The 22,941-nt window shown below is 39.6% G+C and overlaps 1 protein-coding gene across 1 annotated transcript in view; it reads left to right on the top strand.

The window, feature by feature from the left end:
* Positions 1-894: 894 nt before the first annotated feature.
* TNC (tenascin C) overlaps positions 895-22,941 on the top strand; it is a 74,048-nt gene continuing 52,001 nt past the window's right edge. The window contains exon 1 of the mRNA XM_075170431.1: positions 895-1,012. The gene's annotated coding sequence lies outside the window, so the exon portion shown is untranslated. The remainder of the gene's footprint in view (positions 1,013-22,941) is intronic.

Here is a 22,941-nt window from a genome sequence, read left to right on the forward strand (position 1 = left end):
AAGCAGAGAGAATGCAATGACTGAGAAACCATAAGCCTTACAAAAGTGGTTGGATTATCTTTACACATACAGAGCCACGTAATCTCTTTTTATCAGATCTGAGAAGAAAGGGAATCCCTCCTGTGTCATTCTCTTCGGGCTTTTATCACTTCTGGTTTTTTTTACGAAGAATCAGGCTAGGACTCTGCTGACTAGACTTTTCTCTTGATTTCTCCACTGTTCTCCTTACAGCTCTTGAGAGAGCAGGAGTGCAAAAGGACGCGAAGGAGATCACAAGTTTGAAAATATGGGGATTTGCCAGATCCTCAGCTTGTGTAAATCTGAATTTTTCAGTTGATTCCAGTGGAGTGGAGTTGATTTACACTAACTGCACATTAGACCCATTATATTCTGTAGGAGTTTCTAGAATTGAAGTCCTGCTTGTGATTCCTCTGATTTTATTTAAGTTTGGTACTCTTTCACAATGTTAAAATAATGGGGATGAGGGGATTAAAACTCCTGATAATGTACTCTGCTGATGCTATAAGGAAAATATTCTGCTTTCTGAGTCATTTGCCCTGAGCTGACTTTCTTTTTTAATGGTTCAGGGGTTTCCTTCTTTAGCCATAAATTGCATGCAAATTCTTTTTTTGTGTGTGTGCCTGTGTATGACAGTCTGTGTATGTGAGTGTGTGTGTGTGTCTTTCAGAAGCTAAGCCAAAGAGAGAGGCTGTTCCTTTAAAGCAAAACTGAAAAAAATGCCTTCAGGCATCCTATTACAGTGGAATGAGCCAAGGATCAGGATTTGCAGCTCAGCTATATAAACCCAGCAGAATCTGGCTGATCTGACCAGTTTGCCTTACTGTCAAACGCTTCTGTCTTTCACACACTCACACGCAAAATTAGACAACGCAACTTCTCTGAGTTTTGACAGGACGGCAACAAAGTCAGAAGCCGATAGCTGACTTTCACATCATATTTATTTCATGGAGACTGCTTACAGCGGGATCTAATCTCTGCCAGAGTCTGTAAGGTAAGTCTGCTTCCTTCCCAAATTAAAAAATCAGGAGCTCTTCTCCCACACAAGTTTGCAATAACAGTGTTCTGTCATGACCGTCATAGTTACGACTATCAGCCTGAATAGTCAGGAATCTTATTAAGGAATATATTTGAATTGGAGCATGCATGTCTTTAGTTTGTCTTTATTGTCCGGTGTAATAATAATGTAAGAAATGTCTCAATGACATCACTCTGATCCAGTGAATGAATGAAGGATGAGTTAGTTGAATGCTGGACACCTACAGAAGTATAGACAGAAACCTAATTGACAGAAGGGTAGAAAATCAGATTTGGAATTTCCTCTTGGCTACTGAAGTAATATAAATGTTTCCCCCATCCTCACCTCGTGTACCAGACTAAGTCCACTTGCAGTTCTTAAACCTCCCAGGTAACTCCTCTTCCTATGCTATTGTGTATGACTTGAAAAGAGTCAGGCTCTTTTCCTTTTTAATTTGCTATCTGCCCACTTATTTGCACTGAAGCCTTTGTCACCTTCCTCCCTGCCCCCACTGGGCTCCAGTTTCTTTTAGAAGTATGGTAACATTAGTCTGCAGTGGGGAGCAAAAGACAAAGGAAGATCCAACTGGTATCTTATTACCAGTACTTATATGGGTGGGTTCTGGGGAGTAGGGGGGTGAAATTCTCCAAATTCTCCATCATCATGGAAAAATGGAGACACTTCTTTACAGTGTGTCTTAACTACTTGCTCCCTTGTGCACTTAGATTTTCTGCATGACTGTGTCTGCACTTACCAGTTAGGCTCAAATTGGCTTAAAATAGAGAAGCTGACTGGGAGAAGGTGATCGCGCTTAGCTTCATTTAGGAGTTAAGCCCACTTACTTAAAACTTTGTGTTACATCACCTTTGCAGAGTTTTCCCTGCCTGATTTGCTCTCTGGCTCCTAGGAGATAGAGTTTTTGGCAATTATTCTAAACTTCTGAAAAGTCTTACTTTGCAGGAGAAAGATATGTTCAGATTGAAATGATGGTGACATGTCCTCTTACACAGTGGAGACATTATAAAATTAAAAAGCATAATAAAGATATTTATCAAATTTTCCTTCACGAAAAAAATAGAAACCAATGAGATGCATGCGATTTTATGGACTGGGTAAAAGCCTCATTGTCGAGCTGTTGTGTTTGTTTTTCTCTCCCAGTTTATTTTTTTTTAAAAATCATATTATATAATGGGGATTCATTTTACACGCTTCCTCATTAACGTTATATGTGGGTTTTGTTTTATTATCCTGGGGTTGTGTATTTGCCTTTTAAAGCTGTGAAATCTTAAGAGTGCTGTAGTCTGAGAATGAGCTAGACTGTGGGGGCTAGCGACAGTCCTTTGAATTCTAGGAGGACTTTCAGAAAAGTGTTATGTTTGGGTTTTTTCTTACTGCTATTGGGAACTCAGTAGCAAATGAAATTGTTTAACCAAATGAAGAGAATCAGTCTATCTGCAGTTCACCTTCCCTGGCAGTGAGTTTTGAAAGTACTTGGAAGGATTATCAGGGTGTTCCTAGCACATCCCCTTTGCAGCTGCTACACCTCTGCACCATTGCTTAGGAAAGGACACGCATCTGAACTGAGCAGGGCCATTAGCAGCTGAAGAGGGGCAGAGTGAGAGGGATGCTGTAAGGGCGCTGCCTGCCCCCACTGTCACTGACCCTATCACTGTCACTATCCTCAGTAAATTGCTATTCGTTTCCCATATTTTTTGCTCATTAATTTTATCCTCTGGCTCCTTTCAGCCCAGAGAAAGTTCTTTGCAAGTTCCAGTCCTTAATCCTATACCTACAGTTACTTTATCAGTGTTTCCAAAGCTGTAGAAGAGCCAAAGGATCTGCTGAAAAGCATATAGCCTGCAGATTAGAATGTCATGTCTCATTTGGAGAGGAAGCTGATACTCTGCTGAAGAAATCTCATCCAGGTACATTGTGGTGATAGGCATATGAAAAGAGAACCAATGAGATCCAATCGTCCTGTTGAAATAATGATGCTTAATGATGCTAGAACTTACTGGCAATATCCCTAAACTCAGGCTAAAAATTGCTCCACAAAATTATGAGTAACTGTGTTAGCTGGAGACTTTTTGTTAATGGAAATCTATTCTTTTTTTTTTTTTTTTAGCTCAACTCTTTAAGACTAGATCCTTTCTCCCCAGGATTCACTTAAACTTAACTATCATGTTGCTACAACAGCATTTCTAAAGATGTTTGAAGTTCAGATGGGGTGGCTCATTTTTCATATTACTGCCTTTTATAAAACATCTAAAAAAAAGCCAAAGACCATTAATGTACGAAGATGTTCTGACTTGCTATAAAGAGACTGTCAAAGTTTGTTCTTGAGTATTGTTTCATGTTTTGATAAGAAAATGAGATTGAATGGCAGAGTCTGTGCTTCTCGGGACTTTTCCATCCTTTTCAAAAGTGAAGCAGAACTGAGAAGCAAGTGTGCATTTGAAACAGTGATGTTGCTTTGGAACCAGAGCTTTAACCCTTTCATCCCTTCCGGTAAAACCATTTGAAATACTAGACCTGCTTGTGCAGTTCTCCGCCATTGTCCTAGTACAACACAACAGTACATCTGTTCATCTAGCTTTGTAGGCTGTGTTCAGAGGTTTGAGTGGTGCTAAATGGCAATGAAGTGTACTGGACTGTATAATAGTTGTCTGGTGTAAATGGATGTCCCGTATTGGCAAATCTGTTAGGGAAGAAACAGTGTTCGTTCAGTTGGCTGTTAGTGAACCCTGGTATTTGTCTAGATTGAATACTACATTTGGAAGTAAGCGTAAATGCAGAGGGTGGTGTCTGCTTCGTTATCAGTTACATATTTACCTTTCCTACCTATGTGACATATATTGAAACATGAGAAATTCAGAGTGGTTAATAATTACTCTAATTTGAAGCCTGCGACTTGATATATTCGTCCTTGGACATGTGCCATCACGGTCTGCTAAGCTGAAGGGCCATTGACAGTTTCAAGGTCCAGTGTCTCATAAAGCTCTAGGCTTAGGAATAGATGATTTACATGACTGGAAAGTTAGAAATCTCAGCTTTCCAATAATAAAAAGGAATTTGTTTTGACCTGTGGCAGCTGGAGATATTGGGCTTTAAAATTGTGCTCTGATTTACCAACATGCACTTTCTCAGACTTAATTTCTGGTGTGAATTTAGCACACCCTTCTCAAAGGCTGATCTCTGTTATCAAAACTTGTGGTTATAAACTACAGAAGTCTGAAACTACTGTAAAATGTAATAGCTACTCTTAGTAGTTCTAAGGAAGTTGCTGATGTAATATTGCAGAAAAATCATTGTTACTGAAGTAGGAAACTAAGGAAGATAGCAATCAGAGTGAATTAAGTTGAGTAAATATTTTATTGTCACCCAGGTGATGATCATCTCCCAAGCTGAGGAATATGCAAAACTAGTGCAAGCAATTGTAGGACTAGTAAGTTCTGGACAGGAAACATTATAACTTGAGGTCAGGAGCTGAAAAATAAGGGATATGTACAGATCACTTACGAGTTTATAAGATGTAATTTAATTCATTAAACTGCTTGATATCAAAGGGGACTTGCTGTGCATGGCTTCTGTTGTTTTTTTTTGTAGGAGTTTATTAGAAGTTGATGATGATGTTACTATTGCTACAGCATTTTAGGGCTTCATTGTATTAGAAAGAGTGAATAGACAAAATAAGTGATGCTCTCTGCCACAAAGAACTTAGAATTGCTATTATTAGCTGTTCAAAAATGTTCTTTGTGTAGTGAAGAGAAAAAAGAAAGAAGAAGGCATTCTTTGGGAAAAGGGACTACTGGAAAGAAGGAAAATTAACAGCCCCGAGAGACAATCTTGAGCTGTCTCAGTTTCCACTGAGCTCTGGGGTTTATACAAGTGTGAAACTTCCCCTAAGTCAGTGCTTACTGTCCACTGATGCATTCGACCCTCTGTCCAATCTGAGCTGAAGTTAAATGCCTTCCACATGTGAGAAAAGTTAAAAACTGGGCATTCTTCCAGCTAGTGAAATCTTTCAATGTATGATGTAACTAAACTGTGTGGAATGGGCAGACTGGGGAGAAAGAGTCAGAATGGCATCATTTCTGCATCATTTTCTGCATCATTTCTCTCTCTCTCCCATATACTGCGTATCCTGTTGCTGACGAAACAACAAATCTCCCCTCCCCCCATAGCTTCAATGAGTATATCTGGATGTAGACTTTAAAGAATACTAGTTAATATACATTATATCCCATAAAGTACCCCTCATAAACAAATGTGAGATTTTACTGCTCAGGTTGTGGAGTCAACGAGAATAACCTTCCATTTATGTTTTTGTTTTTATCACCAAAGATAAATTCATCCTGAGTTGATCTTGTTGCAAGAAATTTCTCCAAATTCACATCCTTAATTGTCTTGCCACTGTAGTTTCAATTAAACTAAAGTGGGATGTTGCCAAGTTTTCAGAACTTCCGACTAGAGAGTCCCTGTGTACGAATAGCCTGTGGCATTTTGTATTCTTTGGGTAGCGGAGAACAACGTTGCCAAGTTTGCATTCAGTCATCCATCACATATTAGCCTACTGGAGGTCCATTCTTCCCTAGCAATAGGGGAGCTCTGCTTCCTACTTAGAAAGATTACTCACACAGAAAGCTCTTTCCCCATAACCAAAACGGCACAGGGAAGAGAAAGGAAGCTTTCTTCAATTCATATAAGTGCTCAGTTTCCAAACTCTTGACAAAAATTATATTGTTTCAGGCTTAGAAAACATATTCTTTTTAGTAATTGAGTAGAAAGTACAGAGTGGTAGAACAGAAATCTGTAATACAGATTTTAAAAACAATTGCTTGAATCATGGGCACAACAAAGGTCTATTGTAGTAGTCTGTCTCTTCCCCATGCCAGGCTGTAGCATTGCCTGTATGGGTATAGATATCAGCCAAGATCCTCAAAGGAGTCTGAAATTGGGTGCCTGGGGAAATTCCACTGTAATGATTTTGCTTCAACTGAGTACTTGAGAATTTGTCTGTGCCTTATCCCAAGATGCACCAGAACATCATAAGCTCATAAACCTAAAATTACAAATGCTAATTTTCTTACAGGATTAGGATATTAACCATAATTTTAATCTAAACTTTTGATTCTTCTTTATGTTTATGCTCTTTTACACCATTCTGGCAGTACAAAGCTAAAAGGAGATGTAAATATCTTCTTCTGAGTATACATGAAAATTAAACTGAGATCGTTTCCCTGTGTGCCCATCAGAACTGGCTAAATAGTTATTTCCACCATTAAGGAACTCTTGCTGGAAAGGGATTAAGAAAAAGATTTGTTTCCAAGAAAGGAGTTTGCTTTTCATTCCCAAGAAATTAAAAGAACTGGAAACAGACAGATTTTGTCAATCAGTTTTGGACTTGTCTCAAAGACAGGATGCCAGGTTAACAGGTGAAAGAGCCAACTGTGAGCTGAACACTTGTGACTGTGGTGTTCTGCCTCTTTGGTTTGATGAAAAGCCTTTATTTGACAGAAAAGGTTCACTTTCAGTATGTGTTATACACTTCAGTAGAAGACCTTAGTGGTTATCTTCCTTCTTGGCCTGGCGTGATCTCATTTTGCCAGAAGTCAGTTTGTTAGGCTTTCAGAAGGAGCTCAGTGTCTACTTCGCACTGGTTCTTTGCTTTTACTGGTTCTTTTGGAAAGCCAGCCTCTTTTGGATATGCTGAATCCTCCTAAATATTTTGTCTGTGCTGTGTGACAAAGGTCTATGCCAAGAAACATATAAAGGTAGCCTGTGATGTGTAAGCAATCCATTCCTCTTAGTGAGACACACTGTAATGCATATTTTTCCTTTACTTGTGGCTTGTACTTCCCTTCTGCATTGCTTGTACTACAGTATTTCAAGTCTGACTGAGAATGAATGCTGCACACTGTAGAGTACAAGTCAAATGAGAGCAGGATGCATATTAAAGGAAAGGTCTCAGATCGTTTTTCTTATTGAAGTATTTTGGCAATGTAAATAGTTTCCAGGAAAAAATGCTGGCATTTCCCATGGTGAGCACTCCTTATGAATGTCCTATCTATTTTTCCAGTTTGGTGGCCAAGTGAAGTGTTTATAGGAGGATATACCATCTACAAGCCAGGGAATTTATATTTCCACTGCCAAGCATTAATTATGATGTAGACTTACACACTTTACAGGTTAGCAAGTCAATCTCAGTGATCTAGCACTACAAGTGCTGTGCTGTAGTTCCAAGTTTGATGGAAAGAATGCAGGACCTAGAGAGAGCGCCATTCTCAAATGCATTAGACATTATCTGTACTTTATTTGTCATTCTCACGCCATTTATTTGCCTCAGTAGTAGTACACTGGGATTTGACAGGGTCGCTGGCAGAAGCAAGGAAATGTGGTTTACTGCCAGCTAGCCATGCGTTGCCTGCCCATGCTCTCCCCATCACTGGATGTGGTGCCTAGGCTCTTACATCTCTGGGAATTCAGTGTCATTGGTCCATCTGCATTCTCAGAAGACCCGTGCTTCTGTTATTGTAATGCCATGTCAGTGCTGAGGAAGGTCATTTTGGACACAGTTCATTTGCTTTGGTTTGGTTGGGCTCCCTCTAGATTTGGATGTGATTACCTTTCCACATTACTAATGGTCCCAATGGCACTATTCAGATGGGTGAAGTCTCATCTGTAAGAAAAGGCAATTGATCCTGAATTAATATAGTGCTTTCCAGGTTGTGGCCTGACTCTCTTTGGTACTATTTATGTTGCTCAGAACACGTGCCCTTAAGGGTTTAAGGAACCTTAAACTGCATTTGTTTCTGTGTACATACATAAAACTCACACTTGGTGTAACAAAAGTGTAATTCCTATAAATAGAAATATGACCTATATATAGAAATATGCCCTATATATCCTATAATCCTATATCCTAATGTCCTATCAATATGCCCTAGTACACTGACAGAAAAGGGGCCTTTGTGTAAATAAATATTGAATCTATGGCGTCTAACTTCAGTGGTTTCACCTGGAGAGAGAGCTTTTTCTGCTAACATGAGCAATTATTGTTTCATTTTGATATGGGGTGTTGAATATGCGTATAGTATACCTGCTTGACATTGTCTTAATTATATAGTAGAGAAATGTCTTTTTGCAGAGGATGCCTTGGTCTGATCCTATTTGGTTTGTGCTCATATAGGTCAGGATTACTGCTCATGGAGTAACATGGGGATAAAACCAATCTGACAGAGAGGAAATTAGAATCCACGAAGCATTTTTTGTGCATAGAGTGGCACTTCGTTGTCTGCATTTTTCCTTGTCCGCTTCACTTCTGAGTGGATGGTTTTCTCCCATGCAGACTTCAGAGGTTGCCAGCCAAATTCTCATGTGACACAATTGCATTGATTTCACTGGAGATCTGTTGCTGGATAATTGAGCTCCACATCCCTTCTTTTATTCCACGGCTCAAATTGCTGTCAGCTAAGACTTTAGCACAGACAGGTCTCAAGTCACTGTGGGTTAAGAGAATGAGGTCAGAGCGTTGTTGGTGGAAGTCTCTCAAGTCTCCCATTAGTGTAACAGTGCCCAATTTGTTGACATTTGAAACAGCAGCGCAGATTTTTGTCCGAGTTCACTCACCGTTGCAACTAATCACTTGCTCAGGGCTGTGTATATGGCTGTATTTTCCATTACATTACATAAGTGCTTCTGCTTTACATCAGAGCACTGAGAAACATCCTCAGACTGGACTTTCTAGAAACAGTCTCCTCTCTTTTTCCAAATGCCTTGCACTCCATTTTTTTCATATTTTGTGAATCTAATTTGTATTTTATTTTGTCTTGCCAAGCCATGGTTGATTTCACTCCATCTGCACTCTTCATTACATATTTTGTTCTAAGAATTTGCTACCCTACCGTAGGTTGCCAAAGATGCAAATTCTTGATGCTACCACATCTGACAGAACTAAGCCAAGCAGATATCTAGCCTGGGGGCTATTACTGGAAGTCAGATTTCAAGGAACTCCTTCTGTGGTCTTGTGAGTTAAAAAAATGTGCACATTCCTGCACATTTCAGATGCTAGTACCAAGGACAGAGGAGCTCTGGCGGGGAGGAAAAGCCTCCCAAGTAAAATAATAATTGTTTTAAAAGCAAAGAATTGTCTGGGGAAGGGTTACCCATATGTTTTCCCAGCTTCTTTTAAGAAGACAACCGAAGTCTGCTAATGACAGGAGGCAAGTAATAACATTTCTGATCGCCAAGAATAGTACAGGCTTTTATGACTGACATCTGAGACATTTTTAGGGATGTCATTTTCATTGCTTGAATAAGTATATGGTTAAATCAAAGTAAAATTACAAACTGTATGCAAATAACCACAATGAATTCTGAAAGTAGCCTGCTGCCTGCTGACCAATATCATCTGTAGCAATTCATGCGTCTTAACACTTTTTGTTATTCCAGACCAATACACACGTAAATTGTGTTCTTAGTTAGAGCAAAGTCATTAAAACAGAAGAATTCCACATCACTTGCCTCTGTATGGGACATTCCTTCAGCTAAAATCACTTTGAGTATGGAAAAGTGTGATGCTGGGTGTATGGAGTAGAATTTTGTCTAACCTTTTCCTTCTGACCTCCAGGAGAAATTTCAAAAAACAGCTTCATCAGAGATGCTGTACAAAGCAATGTTGTTTCAGTCTGCTTAGCCGGTTCACTTGTATACTATGTAAGTATTTGTTTAATATGTCAGTGGTTCATGGTTCTTATAAATGCAAAGATTCTATTTTCTACTGCATAGTTTTCACAAATATTTTTGGTAAGCTTATTAATTTGGCATCTGCGTTTTATAGCAGATCACCTATTTATTCACCTATTTATATTTGTCGAGTATTGATGATTCATTTCCTGCCTTTCACTATCTGCAGAAAAGCTGATGTTTGATACCTCAGTTGTGAATTTTAGGGACAAATGAGACTGTCCAGGCTCCTATCCCCAGAATTGGCTGCTGCTTTGTTCTCAGAAACTCTTGCTCAGTGTGAAAGGAGTGGGAAGAAAATTCTTAAGTCCTGAATTTCTGCTCATCCTATCTCATCAGAAAACCATCTAGAACTTTATGAAATGGGCTGTGGAAAACCTATAGGTGGTTTTGGAAGAAACACTGTGGAGAAGGGTCTGGAAATGAAGCAGAGCTTTGTATGTGGAATGAATGTAAGTTGCTGTGATTCATGCAAAAAAGCACACAAACCTCATAGTTTGAAACTGCATCAGAAAAGTCCTCAAAGTAATTCAAAGTGAAGTCTCTAGTGTCTACCCAGAAAATAATGAGCTCCTGACAAAGTATAACTTGGCAAAGAAACTTTCCAAAGACAAGTTTAGAAAACCATAGATCTTTTCCAGCTCTGCGTCTTTGCTATGAGGAGGAAAAAGCCAAGAGAGCAAGCGAATGCTTTTGCTATTAGAAAAGGCTTTATTAAAAGCTACAGTACATACTGTACACACATAGGAGGCAAGAGTAATTTCTGCTGTGAGATTATGCGCAAAAGTTGCTTTTACAGTATAAAAAAACCCTTTCACAGCAAAAGGCACTAATCTAGGTTTCATTGTCTGTGGCAGCTCTCTGACCTGATTCAATTCCACATTTAACAATCCAGAGCTCCACATATGTCTTCAGAGACTAACAGGTAAAACACACTTCTGTGCTGTAAATGCAAATGGGGTTTTCAGTGAGAAACTAAGGAAAAGGAAGGTGTGAACACATCCCTTCTCTTTCCATGGAGTCCTTCTGAGATGACCCATTTCTATAGTTCTGCTTCTGTTTTTAGAACAGCGACAGTTTTTCTGAATCCATTGCCTTTGTTGCTGTTCACATCACTGATGTGTCCTGCTGTTTCTAATCCACAGTTTTTGTCTAGGCTTTTTTCTTCCAGCTCTGAAAGCTACAGTAAGAACAGAGATTGCTTTGCAGATGGGAGGAAAAAAGTATTTAGCAGATGCATAGTCCTGTCTTTTTTTTTTTTCCTCTCAAGTTTGTAGCAAATTGCTCTCCTTGGCTGATTGCTGTGCACCCTGCCATGAGTCTGAATGCAGCTCAAAAGCACCCCACTGACCTGTTTGTTTTGTTTCTTTTTTCTGAGTTCCCATTTCCAGAAATTGATGCTCAAGAGTCCAAGCTCTTAACAAAAAACCAAGCTCCAAGGACAGACTGAATTCCCTGTTAACTTGTGCCTCATCTCAGTCACTGGAAGCTAGATCAGAGGGGGTCGATGCTAGTTCTCCCACAGTTATCTCTTCTAATTCTGTTTCTCTTTTTTAGTTTACATGTAACACATTTGAATAATCTGCCCCGAAAAATAACTAGCTTGTTTCTTGTGGCTTGTATAAAAATACTTCTCTGGTTTGAGCTGGCTGTAGTATTCTTCTTTACTTCCTCTCTGAAAGCATGAATCACTTCAGTTGTGTAACAGCAGAAGACGTTGCTACACAACGGTGGATACAGCTCATCATGGACAAAAATTGTGCGTACATATGTGTATGAATGATTCCTCTGATTTCATAAAATGTCTGGAGACTGTTATAGATGAAAGGGCATTCTATAGATATAAGATAATTAGCTGGACTCGTGTTTTGTTTCAGTTGCAGATTTTTCTCAAGTTTTCTGGTGTGTTTCTCTGTGGGTTTTGTTAACCTTATCATTTATTTCCATGGATTCATCTTCTTATTGTGGTAATTGGCTTGGCACATCCTATGGTTTGGCTTCAGAATAAGTCTTCAATTTTCTGTTGTTACTCTAGAATTTCAAGCGGTCATGTAGTTATCTGCATATTTGTTACACATCTCTGGTCAGACTTTCTTCTTCAGTGCAAAAGACGTTTCCCTATCTGTGATTCTTTTTCTCCCTTATATTGCAGGGGATAGCACTCCTGTTCTTTGCTTTTTACCTATGTATTTTCTAATGATTTTATAGCACTCTTCAGGAAGGTGTTTAATTATGGAAATGAGGATTTGACAGTACCTTTCCTGTGAGGTCCTTGGAGTACTTAATTCACTGACACATACATTCCCCCTGTGAGGTTTTACCAGTGGATAAACTGAGACACACCAGATGATTTATAAAATAATTTCAGTGCAGGATGCCTGAGTTTCAATCCTCTAACCACGAGACCACACTATTAATCCCAAGGTTGTGAGCACTTTCTGGAGTCTCTGTTGAGAGCACGTGGTTCTGTGGGAACTCCACATGTCCAGGCCTAACAAGCCAGCTCTATTTAGTTTCATTTCTCTCGTTACGGTTCAGAAGACTCCGAGATGGCAGACTCCTGGTTGGGAAGCTTTTGTCTACTGTTGAGACATAGTTTTTCTGGGCATGGGGAATCCATTCAGTGGGAGACCTGTTTATTTCTCACTTTGCAATGATACTATAAGGTGACGGTCTATGCCTCACCATTCCATTGAACTATAACTCCCAGATTAACATATTCTTTGGCTGCCCTATATATCGGTTCATCTCAAACTTTATTTCCATTTTGATTTTTCCATCAGTCAGCAGTAGACTCCCTAGTAAGTCCATCTGGCAGTTTGTATTCCCAGTTTTCATAAAGGAGATTCTCTATTGTCCAGAAAGATCCATCCTCACAGCACTACAAACCAAGGTTCTGCAGTACAGCAGAAGTGAGCTGCGTGCTCCCTTGCCTGCCATCGTCTTCCACATGTCCCTGCAGGACAAATCCGGAAGATACTTGCTCCTTTTCTTATGTTGCCTGAGTAGCAGGACCCAAATCACACCAACATACAAGCCACTGTTGTAAATGTCAGCTGAAATATATTTAAAAAAAAAATTACTCCAAATGAACATTTGTTTGGCTTTTCAGCTCAGCATTCAGAGTTTCACTTCTTCACGTAGTAAAGGGTATAAACCTAATTTGTAAAAAAACCTTGTGCATTTTATAGATGCAGCATTTTAATTTCCTGGGCTTTGCACCTCTAAGGCAGAAAGAAGCAGCAACATCTGAGACACGACTTCAGTCAACCCACTGCAGTCTGCATTATTCCCTTGAACTCATTCAGCGACATCCTTTTTACATGATCTTATCCTTATTTTGCCTCAAACAAAAACTGTATTTTAAAAAAACTAATACAGAGACATATTTTTAGCTGCTGTGAATCACTGGAGTGCCACAGGCCAAATTCACCAGCTGGTCTAACATGCTTTGTAGGAGAAGATGAAGTGGGGTTGGCTAATACACAGAACAGTACAATCGAATTAGAAAACTGAGAAATCTTAGTATCTGTCATCTCTGCTCCCTCTCCCCGTCCCCTCCTCAGCTCTTCTTTCTTCTCTTTTCCCAGTCTTTCAAGCTGTTTGTTTCACATCTTGAGCCAAGATTGTTTCCAGCCAAACATGCTGGGAGGTGCGGGGGGAGTGTTATTTATCTGTAGTTACGATACTTTTTTGTATAATAAGCAGAACTTGCCTTGCAAACAGAAGCATCAGTGTCCTCAAAGATGGTAAGAAAGAGGAAGGTAATTGGACAATGAGTCAGCCATCAATAAAAAGCTCTTTGGCTCTTGGACCACTATTTTTGAAGTATTTTGCTACCTGAAAATTCAGTTTGGTGTCTGATTGTGTTTTAAAATGCACTGATATGTCTTACTTCCCCATGGGCACATGTCTGCACTTTCAGAGGTGTAAATGAACGTAAGATTAATTCTCTTTGTCCTCCTGTTCTGGGATGAAGGAGATCATGGGCACTGTAGTTTCACTTTCATAATGCTTTTCACTTAGTAATTGAAGTCCAGGCTGCTCTGTGTTTTATTAGAAAAAGGAGGTTGAAGAAATGATTGAGGTGGTTATTCTTTCAAAAAGGCTATTTTATTCAAAGCAAGCCATAGCAGAAAAATTACTGGTTTCAAAGAAGATTTCATCAGAAAGGTTTTTCAGAATTTCCTCAGAAAGGTTTCTTCTTGAGAAAGGGAAATCCTGAAATGCTGCTGACTATATTTTAGATTTCTTCTTGCTGAGTTTTCAGAATCTAATGAAGAATGGCCATCTTTCAACGGCAAAATATGTGTTGTGAAAAAATTTTCAACCAGTTGTACCTGCTACTTTATCATCATTTGGTCGCAGTTCTTTTATAATGCTCTCTTTATAGAGCCAACCTTTATACGCCTGTTTGGTTGCTCAGACATCCAATAGAGAGGACAGGGAAATACTGAATGAAATTATCCAGAATGAGAGGAACCGAGTTGTGTTTTTCCTAATATAGGGGATCACTGGTGCCACCAAATAACTAATCTGAAATAATGTAATTCTAATAAGTACATGCATTTAACAACAGATATCTTAGAGTTTATAAGCATCTTTGAGTACTTACAGATAAATCAGTGCAAAACAACTTGAGTTTTGCTCTTAGACTTCACAAGCTAAGCTGACCTTGGGTGTGTGTCCTGCAAGGGAAATTAGTAATGATTTAGTTACAACTCACTCTTTCCCTGCTGTCAGAGCTGAGCTGGTGTTCCTGCCACATGGTAAAGAGTACTACAAGGCATTACAAAAGTTGTCTGAGCTGCAGGACAAAAAATATTCTCATCTAAAGCGCTAAGTCTTTCTTCAAGCCAAATAAAAATTGGGGGCACATTTTAGTTTACCTCCCCCATAATGGAACAAAAGCCCAGTGTTTCGGTAAAGGACTTCACTACTGCAGAAGGTAGGCGCTGTGTCACTGCAGCAGTGGGAGGCATAGGATGGCTTCTGGGAGGCTTGTGCTATATTTGGATAGTGCACTGTGGTCCTTCAAGGTGAAATTTGCCACATGGATGTGTATAACTAGTATCTGCCACAGGGTTGGGCTCTGTAGAAAATTTGAAAATAGATTAAGACCTCTGTTCTGTCATCTGAGAACAACAAATCCCTTTCCTGTGCCCCTTTCCCATCTTATTCCTCTCTCTTTTTCCTGTTGGATAAAACGAAAAGAAAAAAACCCCAATTTATTTATTCACTTCTCAATTCTGCCTAAGACTGTTTTTTAAAGACCCTTCTTTTGTGAGTTTAATCAGATGCTTCATAACAGAAAAAGCGTTGCTAACTAACACGGGGTACAAAGAAGCCCCTTCAGAGGAACACATGACCTCATCGACAGGATTACTCTATCACATGAATTCAGACTCCATTGCACACCCAAAATAAATGTTAGGCTCCGTTTGCAGCAAAGTGCTTTATTCACCTCCATTCGGCAGGGCATATGCTTTGCCAGTGTCTTCCTCAGTCACTGGGATTAAACATGTATGGAAATTTAGCACAAGAGGCAGATTTTCCTGGTCACAAATAGCCTGCCGTGCTAAAAGCTGCTGGCTGGACTGTGCCTTTGGGCCGTTGCCCTCCTGGCACCAGCAAGCTCTGGCACAGGTTTGCAGTCGTGGAGCAAGTCTGGTTTTCACTCACAGCTCCCATTGTCTGTCTTGGTTTTGTTGGGTGCTCAGAGCCTTGGCAGCCAGGAGCTGACTCTGGGAATGCTTGTGGGGTCACACACAGCACTCCCAAAACTAACCCTTTGCCAGAAGGTGGCATGCATTCCTCCCTAATATGTAAGAAGTGACACCATTTTGTTGCCTCGATGCTCTCAGGGTTTCTAGCACCTAATACTGGGCAGCACTGATATCCTTAGGATATCCTTTTTATAGGTGCTTCTCAGGAAGTGTGGATTTCTAGCCAGGTGCTTTGAAATCTCAGTTTGGGTGTAAAGACGTTGCTTGTATTGCTCCTGTGAATGAAGAAGAGGACATGGAGAGCAGTGCAGCCTCCCACCCTGGTGTGCTTTTGCTGGACAAGGTATAGCAGTAGAGACCTTAGGGTCTCTAAAAAAAGGCAGGAAAGGCTTCTGCAGTTGTTGAAGTAAAATTAACTAAAGGCAAGATTCTGCCAAGTCACAAGCTGGAGGCATATTTAGTGTAAACCACATTATCCATAATCAGGAGCCCATGAGCATGCTGAAGGCAACACATCTGCAACTCAGACTGAGATATATAATTTATTTGTTTCTAATTATGCACATTTAACAGTATATTACATGAGAGATAAAACACCAAGTTATGAGCATGGTCTGATTAATTCTGCATTACGCATCTGAGTCACTCAGCCATTATCTTCATTCATTGTGAACTCAGATAATTTTATTAATTCTGGTGGTATCAAAAATGAGTTATTAAGAGCTTTTGATTCCTGTGTTTAGTATGGGTCTCTTCGTGAGTCTGGTTGACTATATATAACTATTATGGAATGCCATGTTGGATGCTTCTCATATAAACAACTGTGTTTAAATAGCCATAAGGCTCTGACACAGGCCAAGAGAAGCTGGGATATTCTAGGATTCGGCAGATGCCATTTCCTTAGGGTCTGATCTACAGGATCAGAGTGTGAATTCTGCATAACACTTGTAATACCTGTTGGTAGGACAACAGATGTTGCAAAACCTTGTTCTTGAGGTTTTCCTGTTGATGTTCATGATCGTTTTGATTAAGTGAGGGTTCAAACCGTTCTGAGAGCATCATGTTACAATACATGCTGTGCTTTTATATTTCTTTAAGGGACAGCAGGCTGCTTTTTAGCATGGCAGCCTGAATGTACAACTTTGAAGTTATCTGCAGGAGGCAACGTTCAGGGGTAGTGGCCCTTCACGCACCTTGCAGGAGTTGTGCAAGGGCAGTAAGCAGAGCAGAAGATATGCAGGTTCTGCCACATTGTTAGCTGCCCTGCACTGCTGGCTGTGCAAACTGCGGCACGGGCCATCACTGCCCACCACCCCAACACACTTGAAATGGAAATCTCCTTATAGTAACATAAAGCATTTCTATAAGACTCATCTTCTTTTAATAACGTTAAACACAGGTTTGTTATTTAATTTCCTCCAATGATGGCTGGCCTCTGGAATGGCTCCAAAGGAAGTACTGAGTTTATTCTATAAATAATTGCATAGGCATGGCCCTAACAAGAGTATCTTATGCTCAGCAGCCCAAACAACAACACGGTAGTTGTTTCAGAGCAGCTCTGCTCTAGCCAGGTTGTATAATTTCCAAAGGCATTTCATTTGCCCTTTTCACCATCAATCTTGTCTACTGTCTATCTGTGGCCTATTTAAAAGGTGACTTAAACCTTATTAAGAACTGTAGCCACTTGGCTACTATTGTTTAACACACTTGGGGCTTCCTCTAATATAGGTGATATATAAATGCATTAAGAGACAACCTCTGGCATGAAGATCATAGAACTTAGGCAAAAAAATTGAGAGCAAGGAAAGTCTTTTCATAGAGGGTAAACTGAAAAATTTCTCTAGAGGAACAATTGGAAACATAAAAAGAATTAAGTAATTTAGTTTAGTTATTCGCACTTTGTTTAGGGTGCAAATCTGCCATAGACTTATTAGAAATTGGGATGATAATTGACTTGGCTAAACTCATGCCAGAAATTAGGAATGACCTCAGATCTCCCAAGTCCCAGCACAGTGCCATTTCCACACACCTGGCTCTCCTTTGCTCTTGATGGAATAGCAGTAACAGCAGTAGTATATTCATGCAGAATTTCTTTGCTTTTCTCATCATCAGCCAGGTAGTTACTAAGAAACATAAATCAAAAAAAGTCTTCAGGACTATGAAAATCGAAGGCAGCTCTTGGTTGTTGAGTTCAATATCCTGTTGTTGCAGGCACCTCATCACATAATCTGTTTTTCATGTCTGTTTAATTATTGCAAGTTTTCAGCAGTCATTTTCTCCCAGCTGTATCTCTGCCAGCTGACTTAATTTTTCATCTAATCCATGAGATTTTCTCATTATATTGAATACTTTATTGATCAAAGGTGTTACTGATACTGGAAGAAGACCACCTCTGATCTCTGAACTTTTGCTCTGCTTTGAAAAACAGCCAAAGTCATTGTTTAGTTTGGAAAGGTCTGTTTTCTCTTTGAGATCCTGAACAAGGATAGACCTAGAGAGATTTTCCATGGCTAAGAGTACAAAACTTTTGAAACAAAGTAGTTTATAATGGAATAATCATGCTAATTTAACTCAAAATAGTCACTGTACGACAGAAGGTTTAGTGTCTCATGGGGCTCCTTTTATGCTTATCATTCAGAATTTACCATAGCTCTTTCACATTTTTATGGATGTTGGCTTCAGTGGGTTATTCTTCCTTCCCCTTTTGTGCCACTGTCATGCTGATGGCTTTGAAATATGAGCCTTTGTTAAATTCTAAATTGTACACAAAGCAATTAATTAAAATTCCTTCCAAAACAGCCTTGGTAAAGCCCTGTCTATATGCTGCTTTTCAGCCAAGGTAGAATGGGTGGAGGCTAAAATGAATCCAAATGGTTTTATTTAAAGATGACGTGCAGTAGGATCTGTGAATTAGAAACTATACAGCTTCCCCAAAGTAGAAATGTCATCTAAGAGCCAAAGCCAAAGATGAAAAATTAACTGGAGTGAAGAGTTCACGCTTAGCTGAGTGATGTTTAATGCAGGACCTCAGGGGCTGGATGGGGCAAAAAATATCTGCGTATTTGTTTTAATTGCTGTTCTTTGAAATAGTCTGAGATGTAAATCTGATTGCAATTCTAGTGATCACCAGGATCTATTGTAGTGTTCATTTATGGTAATCTAAAATTTGTTTTGTTTTTATTAGTAATTTCAGTGGCATGGGCAAGGCCCTCAGAATGTATTATGATGGATGCATTCTAAACATGAAAACTCTAATCTATGAAAGCTAAGAAATCAATCATGAATTAACTGTGAAAATCAGTTCCCATCTCTGCATTCAAAGTGCCTCTATTTGCAAGTGTTCTCAGTCCCATGAAGGGGACTGCTCTTAACTGTGTGATGCCAGCACTAGATGAAACACAGGTGGCTTCAGGGTGTATCTAGAGCTCTGAATTGTGGATGCTTACCCATATCAAACACAAACTGCCAGTTTGCCCTTAAATAAAAAGGATTTAAGTCATAAAGGCAGACTCATGCAAACAAAAGTATGGTATTAGTGTCTGGTGCTGTAAGGTGCTATAAATGCCTTCGGGAGATGCTTGTGTTTGTACTACTGTGATGGGACTCAACAAAGCTGGATCAGCTTCGTCAGTCTTGCAGTGGGTAAAATACTTAGGCCTAAATGCAGAGGCTCCTGGAGCTTAGGTGTCTCAGTGCCGGCCTCTCTGAGTCTCAGTTTTCCATATTTGAAATGGAGGAATGATGTTTTGTTTGTCCACTATAATTACAAAATCCTTTGGAGAAAACGCTTTCTGCCATGCTTACAACACGCATGGATGCCATCGGGCCCTGTTCTGGGGCTATGGACATCACTGAATCACTTCTGTAAAAGAAAGTGGATTTTAGTACCTATACCACCTTGTATCTTTAGATTTCATATTTCTCTAGTTAAAAAAACATGTTTTAAAACTTCCTTCCCAGTTGTTTCCTCTCTGCCTCTTTCTCCATGCAGTTGTTGCAGGGGGTGCTTTCTCCCTCTTTTTCACTGTTCTTGGACATCCACAAACAGCAAGATCTTTTTGGCTAATGCTTTGCTTTCCTTTTAACTTCCAGGAATACGTTCAGTCTGCAAATCTGGAGCAGGGTGGGGTGGTAAAGGCTTTCAAATTGATGCCTTTGCATTTTGCTATTTATAAAGCCGGGGTGGCGGTGGGTGGGGGGTGTCACTGAGTCCAGATCCATAGTTGTTTGTGGGTTTTCCAGATATGGTATTTCTTATATAGAAAACTGTAGAGTGTATGCAGGACATTTTTTCTTCATGAACTGGCCATGGACGTAGAAGTGAAGTTGTTTGAATATAGATTAGAGGTAAGTCTTCACAGTGCAACCTGGAAACTGGATGGATTACAGTTTATCACGCTGCATTTTATCTGTTAGTACTTTTGAGAATGAGGGATTCGGCTTCTTTCTTTCTTCTTTGATAGTTATGATCCTCTTTTCCTCTCTTCATGCAGTCAATTTAAGACTTCAGAGGAAACTTCTGAATTAGGAGTATTTCTCTTTGGAGCTTCACATCCTAACGACCTATTCGTATCTGTGGTGTCTAATTGGTGTTGAAGCAATTGCAACATTTCTTTGCACACACCTTCTCTGTAAGCCTTGGGGAACACAATGGATTTTCTGAATTACTCTAGATTTGGCTTCCTTAAAATTCTTCTCCTTAGAATGAATACAATGTAAATAAAGAAGAAAAAATAAAGCAATAATTTGGCTTTGATAATTTCTGCTGGAAAGATTCAGTACTGATGGTTTAGGACTGTTACGAATTTTTGCTCTCCACTGTGATTTAATGTAGTTTGACCTACACTGAGTATCCCTGCTGATTCCTTTGCCCTGTTGGAATGGAAAGAAAATTATTTTCCATAGTTATGAATGTATGGAAACAGCAGTGAAAGATGATGAAGTCAGAACCGTTCATGTTTTGGCCTGCCATGTCAAAAATTTCAGCCCCTCCCCCAGCCTCTTTCTTTGAGAACATTTCAATTTACTTCAGACTTAATCCATCTGTGTTTGAGAAGATGCCTGGGAGCCTCAAAAGTCACAGGCTCTTGGCAAAGCTACAGTAGCACTTTTTCTTTAAAAAGTTGCATCTTTTGAAGCCTTGCCTTGTAAAAATGCACTCTAGCAGGCAGTTTCAATTTACGAATACTGTGTAATAGCACTGCTTGTATTCCTTTTAGAAAACGCACAAATTCTCCGTGTCTGCAAAGAGAAAGTATTCCAGGTCAGGTCAAATTCCTAACATGGCTCTTTTGTCTGTATGGCAATAGATAGAGAAGAGCACCATGATATCATGATGTCAGTGCCTACACATGTGCATTGCTGGATACCACAGTCTTGAGGGAACAAATGGCCAGATCACGCCTTGGTGGAAATTCTTGAAACATGAAGTTTCTTCAGTTAACAGATCACAGAAAAGTATTTTGGGGTTAGCAATTAACAAACCTCAAAATGCACCATTTTTTGTTTTCTGTAGAGGGCTATGGCTCTTCTCCAACTAAGTCTTCCTCTCTGTCAGAATCCAGCCCATTGCTACTTTTGTGCAGAGTTTAACAAGATATGTTTGAATCCAATATATGCTGACGATATTTTATTCCCTCCTGCTGTAATGTTGGAAATATCTGTTTAGAGAGGAAGTGTTTCCTTTTCTCTCTCTTTTTTCCCCTGCTTTCTTTAAGTCTAATTTCCAAGTCATGACATGTAGAGGGTGTCTAAGCAAATCTAATCAGCCTTCTGCCTCTTTCAAGAAGGACAGCTGAGATACTTTTTAACACCTCCATTTCTTCACTGCTGTAATCTGTTTTGATTAAAATCGCACAGGGTTCTCATTTGCATATTTATCGCTCCACATACCCACAAATCATCTCACAACTCTGCCACTCCTGAATTTGCAAGAGAGACTAGTGTGGTACACTAGAACTTTAAACTATGGGAATATTAATTTAGTTTCTCACACCTGCTGGTTTCCAGCAAATATGTCTTTGGGGAAGGAAAATATTCATGTGTTACCTTTGCTTTCCCTGGGAGTCAGGATTCCTGGGTTTTTTTCAAGATTGATTGAAAATTTCCTATTAAGAAACAAATTTCTAACTAAATGGAAAGGTCATGAAAAAGTTCTGATGTCAGAAGGGGGGCCGGGGAGGGGGGCGAATGTCTAAACAAAAAGATAACCTTAACATTTTTTCAGCTTTTGACAGCCAGACTACGATGTGCTTTCAGATCCTCAGATGAAAGGGTTGCAGTGGAAATGAAAATTATTCCTTTCCTTTGTGTTATTGACAGTCCATCTTACTTCCACCACATATTATAAAGAGTATTACTAGCTAGTGATCAGGTTTTTAAGGAGTGTTTTTCTAGGAATAGTCTTCTTTTTTCCTCTTTGGATAATGTTTAACTTTTACAGTTAGTGCTTATACAAGACAAGGAAAATTTTTTTCCTGAGTCTCTTTCTGCATCAGCTGGTACTGCATAGATGCCATGATTAGCTTCTCAATTCATAGTCTCTATTATTTTTTAATAGGCCAAAGAAACTCTAAAGTGAATAGCAACATGCTTTGGGCTAGCCAAGACTGAGGAGTAGAGAGGACACAGCAAGTTTAGCCTGTGGCTGGGATGCAAAAATGTGTATTATCTTCATACTCTTCTGACTTTAACTTGAACCCAATTCTCCTTGCAGAGAATCCAAACTTTCAACACCACTGCTGCCCCGGTGGCTGAGCCATTGCCAAACGCCCTCTTCCCATGTCGCATTGATATGGACAGCACATTTATCAGAGAGAGACTGACATCTCTATCCTCGGCACCTAGACCAACAATTTCAGATACATCACTCATTAAGTTTATGTGCTCTAAAGATCTTGCACAATTTAAAAAAAAAAAAAAAAAAAGAAAAAAAAAAAGTACTCTTACGATGATAGCTGGTGCATCCACTGTTAGTGATCCAAGGTTTCATTGCTCAGCCTGTACCTGCACAAGCTGTACTCAGATGGGTAGGCTGCCTAACTGTTCTTGGAAGAAAAGCTGTGTGCAGCAGGCCTCAGATGACTCCGAGAGATACACTCTTGGATCTATTTTTTATCTGGTTCCAATACGGAACTCATTAAGTGAAATGATTGCAAAATTCAGTCCTGCAGGAAGTCACTCCTGATCAAGGAAATTTAAGACATGTGTGAGAGGCCATAGCACCTCTTGTTATTATTTATATTGTGATTGTGCCTAAGGGAACAGGAGAGAAGTAAAAGATAACTCTTGCCCAAGAAGGGTGATGGTTGTGGGAAGATGCCAGTGATCAGATTAGGAGAACACAAGCTCTAGACTTTATTGTTCTGCATGACAAGCAGAATATTTTGCAGACCAACCACATAATCATTGCCAAGATTTTTGAAGCAGTTGTGT

This window comes from Calonectris borealis, chromosome 21 (assembly GCF_964195595.1).
Source record: "Calonectris borealis chromosome 21, bCalBor7.hap1.2, whole genome shotgun sequence".
Classification (NCBI taxonomy): domain Eukaryota; kingdom Metazoa; phylum Chordata; class Aves; order Procellariiformes; family Procellariidae; genus Calonectris; species Calonectris borealis.